The sequence below is a fragment of the Nilaparvata lugens genome, unplaced genomic scaffold (genome assembly GCF_014356525.2).
Source record: "Nilaparvata lugens isolate BPH unplaced genomic scaffold, ASM1435652v1 scaffold6436, whole genome shotgun sequence".
Lineage (NCBI taxonomy): Eukaryota > Metazoa > Arthropoda > Insecta > Hemiptera > Delphacidae > Nilaparvata > Nilaparvata lugens.
In genome coordinates this window covers 1-12,539 of record NW_024092191.1, presented here as the reverse complement: position 1 = coordinate 12,539, position 12,539 = coordinate 1, and the positions used below count along the sequence as shown (strand labels likewise).

General features: G+C 34.5%; 1 pseudogene; it reads left to right on the top strand.

Moving 5' to 3' along the window:
* Positions 1-6,682: 6,682 nt before the first annotated feature.
* On the top strand, positions 6,683-6,794 carry LOC120356303 (annotated as a pseudogene).
* The last annotated feature ends 5,745 nt before the right edge of the window (positions 6,795-12,539 follow it).

Genomic DNA, 12,539 nt, shown 5'->3' with positions numbered 1-12,539 from the left:
AGATATTACTACCAATTGATTGAGAATATGTTGCAATGTCGGGATAATAAATGCTGCATGACTAAGCACATAGGAAGTCCGTATTTATTTATTTATTCGTGGACAGAATTGGGATGTAAATGAAAATATTGATTGTCAGATGAATTTCATGATTCACCAAATAAAGTCAAGTGTGACATGAGATACATTGACTTTTTGGCGGTACGAAGTTCGCCGGGTAAGCTAGTTAAAATAAAGAAAAAGAAAAACAATGTGAATTCATATGAATATTAGGCCTAACAAAACCAACTCACACTATTTATGAGAAGTTGATATTGTAGTAACTATTCATAATAAGTGAAAAAACTAAGAAATTGTCAAAAAACCACAGATTTATTGATACTCAGAAAGACCGGTTTCGGTTATTACACCATTGTCAATCTCTGATAAACTAAAACTAAATACAAGAGCAGCAGAATTTATACTAGTAGGCAAGTACTGCTATTGGTCAAGGGCATGAACGTCTGCCATTGGCCCAGCTAGACAGTCTCCTCCCACTCAACGGTGTCACAAAATGGCGGCTGAAGCAACAGACTCGCAATGATAACAGAATTTTTCTGTTATCAGTAGTTGTGGTGAATTTTGTTATCATGGCGAGTCTGTTGCTTAAGCCGCCGCTATTTTGTGACACCGTTGAGTGGGAGGAGACTGCTAGTGGGCCAATGGCAGGCGTTCATGCCCTTGACCAATAGCAGTACTCGCCTACTAGCATAAATTCTGCTGCTCTTGTATTTAGTTTTAGGTTATCAGAGTTGACAATGGTGTAATAACCGAAACCGGTATTTTTAACTATCAATGAATCTGTGGTTCAATAACATTGTTCTTCTATCTTTCCACTGCCATTATAACGTGGACCTCACTATAGAGAAAACTTATAATTAGACCCTTACGGAGCACGGGTTACCTGCTAGTATAAAATATGAGACTATGTGAGGTCCACGTTATAATGGCAGTGAAGAAAGATAGGATAAAAACATTGCCGAACCTTTGTCTTATCAATGCTTTCTATATACGGTAGTTAATACAGGTTTATTGATGTAATATCAACTGTTCATTCTTGCTTAAAATAATCAATTATATTTTATTGAGCAAAAAATTATATTTTCAATCATGCACTCTCATATTAAGATGAAACATTTTGTTAATTAATCAGTTATTCTACATTGTTGGAAGACGATCTGGCAACAGAGCAAAGCGATAATGAGATAGCGCTTTCCGCTTTGTTGAATGATAGACAATGATAGCAGAACCATTGCTAATCAAACACTGTCATTATAACGTGGACTTCACTATAGGGCCTGAACCACATCCCGTCATGATACTTTCATTAAGGGCCAATATCCGAGCTCGGGATTCAGCTAAGTCCTAGACTTTATATAGCTGAAGTCAGGAAATTGACTTTCCAAAACGGGGCGTAGTCGCAGTCATTGTCATAGTCACGTTTGAATTAAATTTCGAAAAACTAGACAATTGAACCCAAAATAAAATAAAGAGAAAATAGTGTAAAGTTTCAGCTATTTTGAATTAATTAGGAATGTCTAATTTCGTCCAAGAAAAATGTTTCCTTGTAGAAAACATTATAGAAATGAGAAAATAAAAACTACAACTACTGTAATAAAAGCTGCGACTACGCCCCGTTTGGAAAGCCAATTTTCTGACTCCAGCTGTTTAAAGTCTAGAACTTAGCTATATCCCGAGCTCGGAAACCGGCACTTATTTATAGTTTCCTGTTGAATGGCTAATCGATGTAGAAACCGTTCTGAATTTTATCACAAATATCTCCACACTTTATACACGGCGACAGGTGTCAGAACCACAAACACTATATGTTCACTATCAACCAAAAGCCATTCAACTGGAAGTAGTTGGGTGCTGACAAAATGTTCAGATAACAAACGTGTGGATGCCGGTTCTGAAAGGCTTGAACAGTGTGTGGATACTGAAAGGGTTGTTCCCATGAACAAAGCGAGTACTTGACCACGAGTCTCATTACAGAGCCCAGTGACCGATGCACGGTGAACGTTCCAGTGAGATATCCTCGTTACCTCCTGCCACTAGTGATGTCCACGTTATAATGGCAGTATTTGATCAACTTTGGTGTTGCTATCCTTGACTATCATTCAACCAAACAGATAGCACTGTCCTCTATCACCTTCCAACGTTGCCGGATCGTTTTTTCAACAATTAGAAACATTAATTATATCAACAAAATATTTAATCTAGATTATACAAAACTCATAATTAAATCATTGAAAAATTTATACAGTGACACAGAATAACGGGAACTTTTGAAACGCCATAAAACATAAGTGGGAAGAGCAAAATGATTTTATTCAAACTAACGTGAAGTTTAAGACTTGCAATTTGAGAATTATTAATAACATCTATCACTTTTCAACAATTAATTCTTCAAGATGGCTTCCTCCTGCGCGAATACACTCTTGAAATCTGTGTTAAGATTCCTGAACGATTTCTGCAGCATTTCAGCAGGGATACTGATAATTCATTTTGAATTGTTTGTGTTATGATTCAACCACAGTTATCAGTCAAGTAGTGGAAACTTCCGATTTGAGATAGTTTCACAAACAGAAAATCGCAGGTGGACAGATCATGGAACCAGGAAACGCAGATGCTGCAGCGATCAATGAGAAATCGTCAACACAGATTTCAAGAGAAGTGTATTCGTGCAAGAAGAAGCCATCTTGAAGAAGTAATTGTCGAGAAGTGATAGAAGTTTCTAATAATTAATCTAATATGAAGTATGGAGCTTTTCATTAGTTTGAATAAAATCATTTTCACCCTTCCCACCAATGTTTCATGGCGTTTTTCGAAGTCCTGTTATTCTGTGTCCCTGTATTTTCTAAGGGAAAAATAGACTATAACTGATTATCTTAAGCAAGAATGAACAGTTAATCAGAAATGCCATTATCAGCTATGCTCTATAAAAGACAGTGTCAAGGCAGAGAATCGACAACGCCGAACTCCCATCTTTCTCCACTGTCATTATAACGTGGACCTCACTACAGTGGTCAACAGTCCATGTTTGATAAACCCTTATAATGGTTACTTTGTATGCTGGAACCCTAGCTACGGATATTGTCCTGCTTCTATACAAAGACGTATTATAACAGTTGTATCCAGAGATTGGTTAGAATGCACTCTCTTCTCCAAACTATACATTATAATATACATACATACTATTATACTATTATACTATTACTTAATACTTATATACTAGATACTAATATACTATTACATTATAAATTGGACAATAAGATCAGCGGGAAAATTAAACTGGATAAAAAAACTGGGACGTACAGTAATTTCTTCTTTCATTTAGATATATGACTCGAGATTTCTGCTCCAGCATTGTTTTTTTCATTTTTCAGTGGACTCGCTTACCTTTATTTTGAATACCTATTCCTCGTTTTCTTCCTTCCCCCCATTTCTCCCTTACCTTTTCCTCATTACTTCTCTTCTTTCTTTGCCTGCCTATTACATGGGAAACCATAGTTGGCTAGGTATCTTCTCCTTTTTTTCTCTTCTCCAACACACCCAACCACAAGCCCATGGTTTTTTATATTTGTAACATTTTATTGTGTTTTATTGTTTCAATTCTTTGTAATTTTGTTTTGTCTTGTTATGTGTGTTTTTAATAAATAAAGTGAAATTGAAATTGAAAAATAGTATCTGGTTGTTCCAGGTTCTATTGACTAAAGCACCAACTGAATTAAAGCACAGAGAAACAGTAGCGTGAGTAGTATCCCATGTTATAGGGCGTTTATGTCGCAACTTTTACTGTTATCTCAAGCCGATTACTGTCGACTATTGTCAATTTTCACTGATTTGTTGAGGTGCTAGTGTATGAACGGCACAATTTGAGAGACTACCAGCGTCACATAGCTTCACGGAAAGAACTACGTGGACTATCGGCTTGAGATAACGGTAAAAGTTGCGACATAAACGCCATATACCATGGGATATCTACTCACGCTATTGTTTCTCTATGGTTAAAGCAACCAGCAACAGCATTCGCAATTTCAATCTATACTCTTATGGTGGGGTCCACGTTATGATGGCAGTGTTTAGTTGGCAATGGTATTGCTATCCTTGTCTATCATTCAACAAATCAGATAGTGCTATCTCTTTCTTGCTTTGCTCTGTTCAGATCGTCTTTCAAAAATGTAGAATTGATGATTAATTAACAAAATATTCTATCTGAATTATGTAAATTCATTATGAAATTATTGAAAAATAAATAATTTCTCGCCTAATAAAATCAAAAATTAAAATCAATTGATTTCCATGAAGAAAAAAACACAAAAAATACAAAATATTCATTTTTACATTATACTTGAAGAATTTACACTGCAAGGTCTTGGGACCCGTGCGCAGTGTAAGAGTGTTGTATTTTCATTAAGTAAAATTACTAACAATTTTTTTAATCGTACTGTATTTGCTATGTTTTGATTTAAACTAGAAGAATATTAAAAAACTGTAAAAAATAAAAGAGAAAAAGACAGAAAGAACTGATAGATAAAAGAAGAGAAAAAGACAGAAAGAACTGATAGAAAAAGAAAGAGAAAAAGACAGAAAGAGCTGATAGATAAAGAAAGAAACTGAAAGTTTAAAAACTAATATAACTGTTCGAAACGCCAGTGTAAAGATAAGTTAAGTTAAGAAATTTATGTATAGAGAAATAATAATATTGAAATATAGTAGAAAAAAGGGGAAAATATAGAAAGATATATAGAAAAAAGTGACATAATAGATTTATTTTTCATCCAAAATGTATTTTGATCCTCCTTATTCAAGCATTCACTCAGAAAAGGCGATCTGTAATATTAGATTCTTTGATCCATTTTTCCATTTCAACAATGAGCTTGTTATTGATGCTATTTGTTATAAAGTGATGAGGGATGAAATTTTAAAATAAAGTTAAAATATAATAAATTATTTAAAATGAGAATGGTCAGTACACAATGAAAATGAGAATGTCAGTTTACAACAATAAACCTGTATCAGCTACAGTCTATAGGAGGCATTGACAAGACACAGGATCTTCTATCCCATCTTCATCCACTGCCATTATAACGTGGACCTCAGTGGGATAATCGTGGAAAATCATAGAATATACTTTCACATTCAATAACGATCACTTGTATCTGTAAACCAGTTTCCAGGATTAGGTAGTGGGTGATATCTATAATAAAATAAGGAAAAAATTGACTTAAACACGTCAGTAGGTCAAGTTTTTTAATAGACCCTTGCGGATCACCTGCTAGTCACGAAAAACAATAAATAAGGAAAAGCAAATAGAGGACACACTCTTATGTTTACAGATGGAAATTGCATTTGTTTTAATGCTAATTGATGAATGATTATTATTAAACAAAAATCCCGGGTTGACAAAAATTTCTTGTATAGTAGCGCACATCGAAATTCCATCTAGCTGTTTACCCTGTTTTCAATATTTGCAGTAGCAGAAGTCCTCGGGGTGATTTTAAGCATTTATTGGGATTTTCGTTTGATTATGATTATCATTTTTATGTTTTATAGAATGAATAGAGTCAAACAAATTAATTATATAGGAATGTAATGAATGTAGTAGCAGAAGTATTCGGGGTGATTTACAGCATTTATTGGATTTTTGTTTAATAAAAATCAATATTCATTATGTTTCAGAGAATGGATAAAGTCGAACAAATTGATCACATTCCATAGGGAAGTGAGAGATGATAAGGGGAAACAGAAGATCACAAACATCGAGAGAAGTTTTCGAATATCACAGAAACTTATTTCAAGATCACAATGCAAACCCTCTTTCTAATCCAACTTCAACGGAATTCTCAAGTTTGACACTCGAAAATGATTCAAATATGCGACCTCTATAGCTGCAGTTGCAATTTGAAAGTTATCACTACGTGAAAGAAATTCGAAATTGGATAACTTCTCAAGAGTGGAACAATAATAGTTCAATCTCGTTCTCAGAAGTTTCTTATTTTCAAATGAAATTCATTTAATAGTTCTTCATAACGTTCCAGGTTTAATCATTCGTAGACAGGTGAGGAACTGATAAAAGTTTATTGATTAAGAAGAGACAAGTTTTGAAAAAAGACGAAACAATGGACCGAACGTTTTCCAAGATTTTCCACTATTATTGAAGAACAGGTACTATATAGAGTTTTATATTATAATGACAGTGGAGAAAGATAGGAGAACAACGTTGCTGATACTCTAGGTCTTATCAATGTATTCTATAGACGGTAGCTGATACCGGTTTATTGATGTAATATTAACTGTTCATTCTCGTTTAAAATAATCAATAATTATATTTTATTAAGCAAGAAATAATACTTTCCAATAATTTCATAATTAAGATGAAATATATAATTAATTCTACATTGTTAAAAGACGATCTGACAACAGAGCGAAGCGAGAAGAGGATAGCGCTATCCGCTTTGTTGAATGATAGATAAGGATATCAATCAAACACTGCAATATGAAGTGAAACTCACTATAAAACCAACAGTACTCTATTCTCTCAGTGTCTATCATACAAGTAGGAATTTCCCTGAATGATTTCTCATGATATAGTTTCTCATATACAGACCTGATGGATGAGATAGAATACTTGAATAACAGCTCTGGTTCCACTTCAAAGTCGAATAAATCTTTCGCCTTTTACTAAAGATTTCCGTGGAGTTGAACACATGATGAGTCTACTCTGATTTTTCTCAATATTATATAATTAGCCTACATTATTTTTCTCATATTTCAAGAGATATAATATCATTATCAACTCTGACTTCTTGTGCTCCTGGATGCGAGGAATCCAAATCTGCAAACGGATTAGCAAAATCCTTCCCGTTAAGGAGATAGACCCTTAAATATGTCAAAAAACGCAAATTTGTCAGTACATTATTTCACTCATTTTTTTCGGGAGGAATGATATCGTCATCAACTCTGCCTTCTTATGCTTCTTGATGCGAGGAATCCAAATCTGCAAGAGGATTATCAAGATCTTTCCTTTAGGGATATGACTGATTGAAAATTTCGGAAAACGCAAATGTTCAGTATATTATTTTTCTCATTTTCAGGGGAAATGATAGATTATTAACATCGCCTTCTCATGCTCCAGATGCAAGAAATCCATCCGTTACCAAATCCTTACCCGTTCAGTAGTATGACCCATAAATATGTCGAAAACCGCAAATTCGTCAGTACATAATTTTTCTATTTTTCGGAGGGAATAATATCATTATTGACATTGCCTCTTATGTGTCTAGATGTGAGGACTTTAAATCTGCAAACTGATTAGCAATATCCTTACTCGTTCAGGAGATATGACCACTTAAATATGTCGAAAACCGAAAATTCTCGTCAATACATAATTTTTTTCTATTTATCCGGGGGAATAATATCATGATTTGCATCGACTCCTCATGCTCCAAGGTGCGAAGAATCCGAATCTGCAAACGGATTAGCAAAATTCTCACCTGTTCAGGAGATATGACCCCTTAAATATGTCGAAAAACGCAAATTCGTCAGTACATAATTTTTCCTATTTTTCCGAGAATTATATCATAATTTACATCATCTTCTCATGCTCCTAGATGCGAGGAATCCGAATCTGCGAACAGATTAGCAAAATTTTCACGCGTTCAGGAGATATGACCCCTTAAATATATTAAAAAACTTTAATTGGTCTGTAGCCTACTAGATTTCTTCTCCTTCTTTTTCTCCTTCTCCTTCTTCTTCTTCGTCTTCTTCTTCTTCTTCTTCTTCTTCTTCCTCTTCTTCTTTTTATCATCTATGACCATCATCCCCATCTTTTTCTTGAAGGCGACTTCCAATATTCTAATAATATATGCCCAATTATTTTAATACCGCAATAACCTCAAAATATCTCACAAGATGTTCTCGTATAAAGTGTCTCACATCCCAACGGATTTTTGGGAAAAAATAATTAGGCTTCATTCAGTCAATGATACATTTTCAACCACACACACCTCCTCTATTATTGATTAATTTTTTTTTCAGTTCTTTGGTGACTTATCAGATTCACTCGCCTCGAGTAGGGAATCAGATTCATGAGTCCCATAATAGGCCTATAGGAGCCAATACTGAAACAATATATTATACATAATATCCTCCATTACCTAATGTATTATTTGAATTTTTCCAGTGAGCATGGTACAGCCAATTATTCTTTATCTTGTGCAATCAATTTTTTCATAATATTTCTTCTAAAAGTATCAAAATTCTCTTGATTCAAACAAGTGTATTTTAACTATCCGATTCATTTCGACTACTCACTGCACACGGACAAATCATTCAGGCAGAAAATAGGTAAATTCATTCTATCATTGCTCACTGTTATTATCGTGAATATGATTTTTTATAAATAAATGGATTCGAACTGAATTTGAATCTATATCCATTGACAATCATGTGAGTATTACGATGTACTTTTGAGAAGCAGACTGAAAATGCTACATTAGCATCGATGATAATCATAATAATTATGTAGATAATGAGAATAAAAGGGAGAGAAAAAACTGCCTGAGGTAGGCTACTTTAGCTTTGGTATGAATAAACTGAATTCAATTGTTTTATAACACAATGCGTGCATCGAACTCAATTTACAGGAATAATTATTGCTAAGCGCTGAATTCTTAGAATGATCTCATTTGAATTACAAACGACGATAATCACGCGTTGTTAGTAATTCTTCGAAATGATTCATTATCGCATCACATTACGTTTAATTTTGTCGAATTGAAATGGAAGCTTCAAGAGAATAAATTATTTCTGTACAAACCGTTTGATGAACTCTGTATCGGGAAGCAGTGAACACTCTGAACTCACTGGAAATTTAACAAGTACAATATTTGAACCTTACTTTTGTGGGTGGAGAAGTTGATATTGTGTGGGTGATTATTCATATTAAATGAAAACTAAGAGATTGTCAAAACCACAGATTTATTGATACTTAGAAATACCGTTTTCGGTGGTTCCACCATTGTCAACCTGTGATAAACTAAATAAAAGAGCATCAGAATTTATACTAGTGGGCGAGTACTGCTATTGGTCAAGGGCATTGGCCCACATAGACAGTCTCCTCCCACTTAACGGTGTCACAAAATGGCGGCTTAAGCAACAGACTCGCCATGATAACGAAATTAGTGCCACTATCTTCGAACTCTCCCAATGAGAACGTTCATATAGAGTGGAGTCCAGTGGAGTACTAGTTTTTAGTAGAGTAGAGTGGGATAGCCGTGGGATAGTACTCTTACTTGCCTTCCCCACCACCCCGCTTCATACTCTACTCTACCACTACTATGTTAATGAAAACATTCTCGAGCTAGTGGAGTAAAGTCGTGCCGTAGGCTATCAAGCTTAGGCAGTATTATTATTAATTATAAAAAAGTCAAATCAAATCAATGTTTATTCATCAAAACATTACAATACGAATTGGATACTAAAAAATCTGTGTGGCGCACTCACACAACTTTCCTTCCGTTATGAGAATGTATCACCTGACGCTAGTGTTCCCGCGCATCTCAAGTCTACTATTCAAAGATCCAAGCCAGCTGGTGACAGGACAATAACAGTGGAGACAAACGAAGTTTGTTATCTCTTCATAGTGAATGATTTAGGGGACACGGAATCCCTATCTTACTCATGTTAAATAAGGAACATTTTCCCTCAAAAACTACTGGATATTTTTGCTTCAAATTTTCACACAATCTCAATAGTATGTTGTACACAATCATGAGTTTTTAGAACAGAAAATATCCAACAGTTTTTGAGAAAAAATTTTTTTATTATCAACATTTGAAAATTAGTTTTTAAGCCAAATATTTTTATTTTTTTTTATTATTCAATTTAGGTTATTCAAAAAACTCATGATTGTGTATCTTGGCAATGTACATGATGTGTCCAAGTTTCAAAGGAATCGATTGAATTTTTTTGAGAAAATGTACCTTATGCACAAAAAAATTCAATTTCTGAGAAATGAACAAAAACTAAAAAACTGGTATTATTTGCAGTTTAATGAAATACATTGCTACTGATCACTACTCACTCATAATTCAGTACATTCCTGGGTCATATGCAGGTTCTTCTCCAATTCTTCATCAGTTTGCTTCCTTTTTCTGCCTTCTTGATGCCCGTTCATACTCGCTGATTGAATTTTTTGCATCTCGTATCCGTTCATTGTCAATCTTCTTTAGTTTCAATCATCCTTTCGCCGCATTGAAACCAATTTCATTTAGCACTTCACCTTTATAATGTTCCCTTGTTGAAAGCATGCTACAGCATCCAATACCCCAAGCTTCAAAGTTTTGTAGCACACAATGTATTTTAGGAATGCGATTCCAAATTACATTATTCACACTTTCTTTCACATTTTGGGTGCCACCATGTAAACATTTTTTCAATAGATCGGTTGACTCAGTTCCCTATAAATAGGTTTGATTGTATCCATCACAGCTTCTGGAAGACTGTTCTTGTGGTTGAAATGCTGATTTGTTGCATTATAATAATTGGCAAATTTAGTAAGAGGCGAGGTAGATTTAGGACACCACACAATAACTGACCAGCTCCTGACCTTTGCCAAGAGACCTTAGCCATACACAAAACTATAAGAGTTCCACGAAAACTATCATTGTCTATTCTACTTCTGAAGAGCTGTAAAAATTTTCATTGAATGTACAATGCACACAATAAATTTCAAGCTGTGAAGCAAGACCTACTCCACTAAATGTACTTCTAATATCCAATCCACTTTTTTACAGTATTTACACTCAGAATGTTTGAATAATGTTTGTGACAATATACGTAAATTGATAATTTCATGAACTTCACTGTTATTACCTTCATATTTATCAAAGTTAGAACCGGATAATTTTTTTTCAGAGCTTGTTGATGATGGGTTTGAGTCTTTGGTTTCACTAATATTTACATCCACATTCTTCACTCTACCACGTCCACCAATTCCTTTACGATTTTGTTTTTTGGTGATTCGATTGCTATAACGAGGCATAATACAAGTTCATTTATTGATTATTAGAGAGAAAGTTTCATGGAACTTTCATGGAAAAAATACCAACTTGTATGCGCGAACGAACATAACAATAACATAACCTATACTCCATGTTTACAAAGCATGTTTTTGCTATCTCTTCTGGCTAACATGTAGTCAACCTAAAGAGCTAAAGAACAACGCAAAATTGATAAAAATCGGCATTTGTTCAAAAGTTACAACAAATTTTATTCAGCTCCACCCTCATCACAAAAATTGGAGAAATGAGACGTGTAGACTATTTTTCAAAACATTATTCCAATATAATTTAACATCAAAACATACAATATCGCCATCAATGAATGCAGAAAAACATGAACTATCCAATGGCAGTAAAATTCAAAAATCACAAACAATTTTTTTTTTGCTTTCCGTGAAAATTTGAAGCAAAAATTCCAGTAGTTTTTGAGAAAATGTTCCTTATGTTAACATGGTTAACAGTTGCCAACAGTTTGCAATAATTGAAATAATTAACATGTTCTCGATTTGAAGCTTATTTGAATTTTAGGTGAAATGTTACTGAACATTGTAGAGATTGTCATGCTCACTCTTTTCCAATTGGATTTTTTTGTTTAATTTGTACCTAAAGACTGATAATTGGGAATCTAAAATCAAATTTGCATAGATGGGGCGGATCGCCTGAAATTTTTACAGATATGAGGACTTGTGGCAGTTTGATATAGCTTATCAATGACTATTCTAGGTATGAATTAATCAAAATCGTTGTGATGCCATTTTTCGAGAAAATCGCGAAAAACCCTGTTTTTGACAACATTTTCGCCATTTTAGCCATCTTGAATTGGATTTGTTCGAATTGTTCGTGTCGGATCCTTATAGTGTAAGGACCTTAAGTTTCAAATTTCAAGTCATTCCGTAATTGGGAGATATAGATATCGTTACACAGACGCACATACACTCATACATATACACACACACACCACACACACACACACACACACACACACACACACACCCCACACACCACACACACACACACACACACACACACACAAACACCAACCACACACACACACACACACACACACATACACACAAAACACACACACACCACACACACACACACACACACACACACACAACACACACAACACCACACACACACCACACACACACACACACACCACACACACACACACACACACACATACAGACCAATACCCAAAAACCACTTTTTGGATTCAGGGGACCTTGAAACGTATAGAAATTTAGAAAATTGGGTACTTAATCTTCGTCGGAAATCATACTTTCCTACCTATGGTAATAGGGCAAGGAAAGTAACATTCAATACAAATAAAACATTGCATCACAGACTTCCTTGTTGGGCGGGTGCATACCTTGCTTCTTTTCCAGATAAAGTAGATAAAGGATTAATAAGTAATAAGTACCTTAG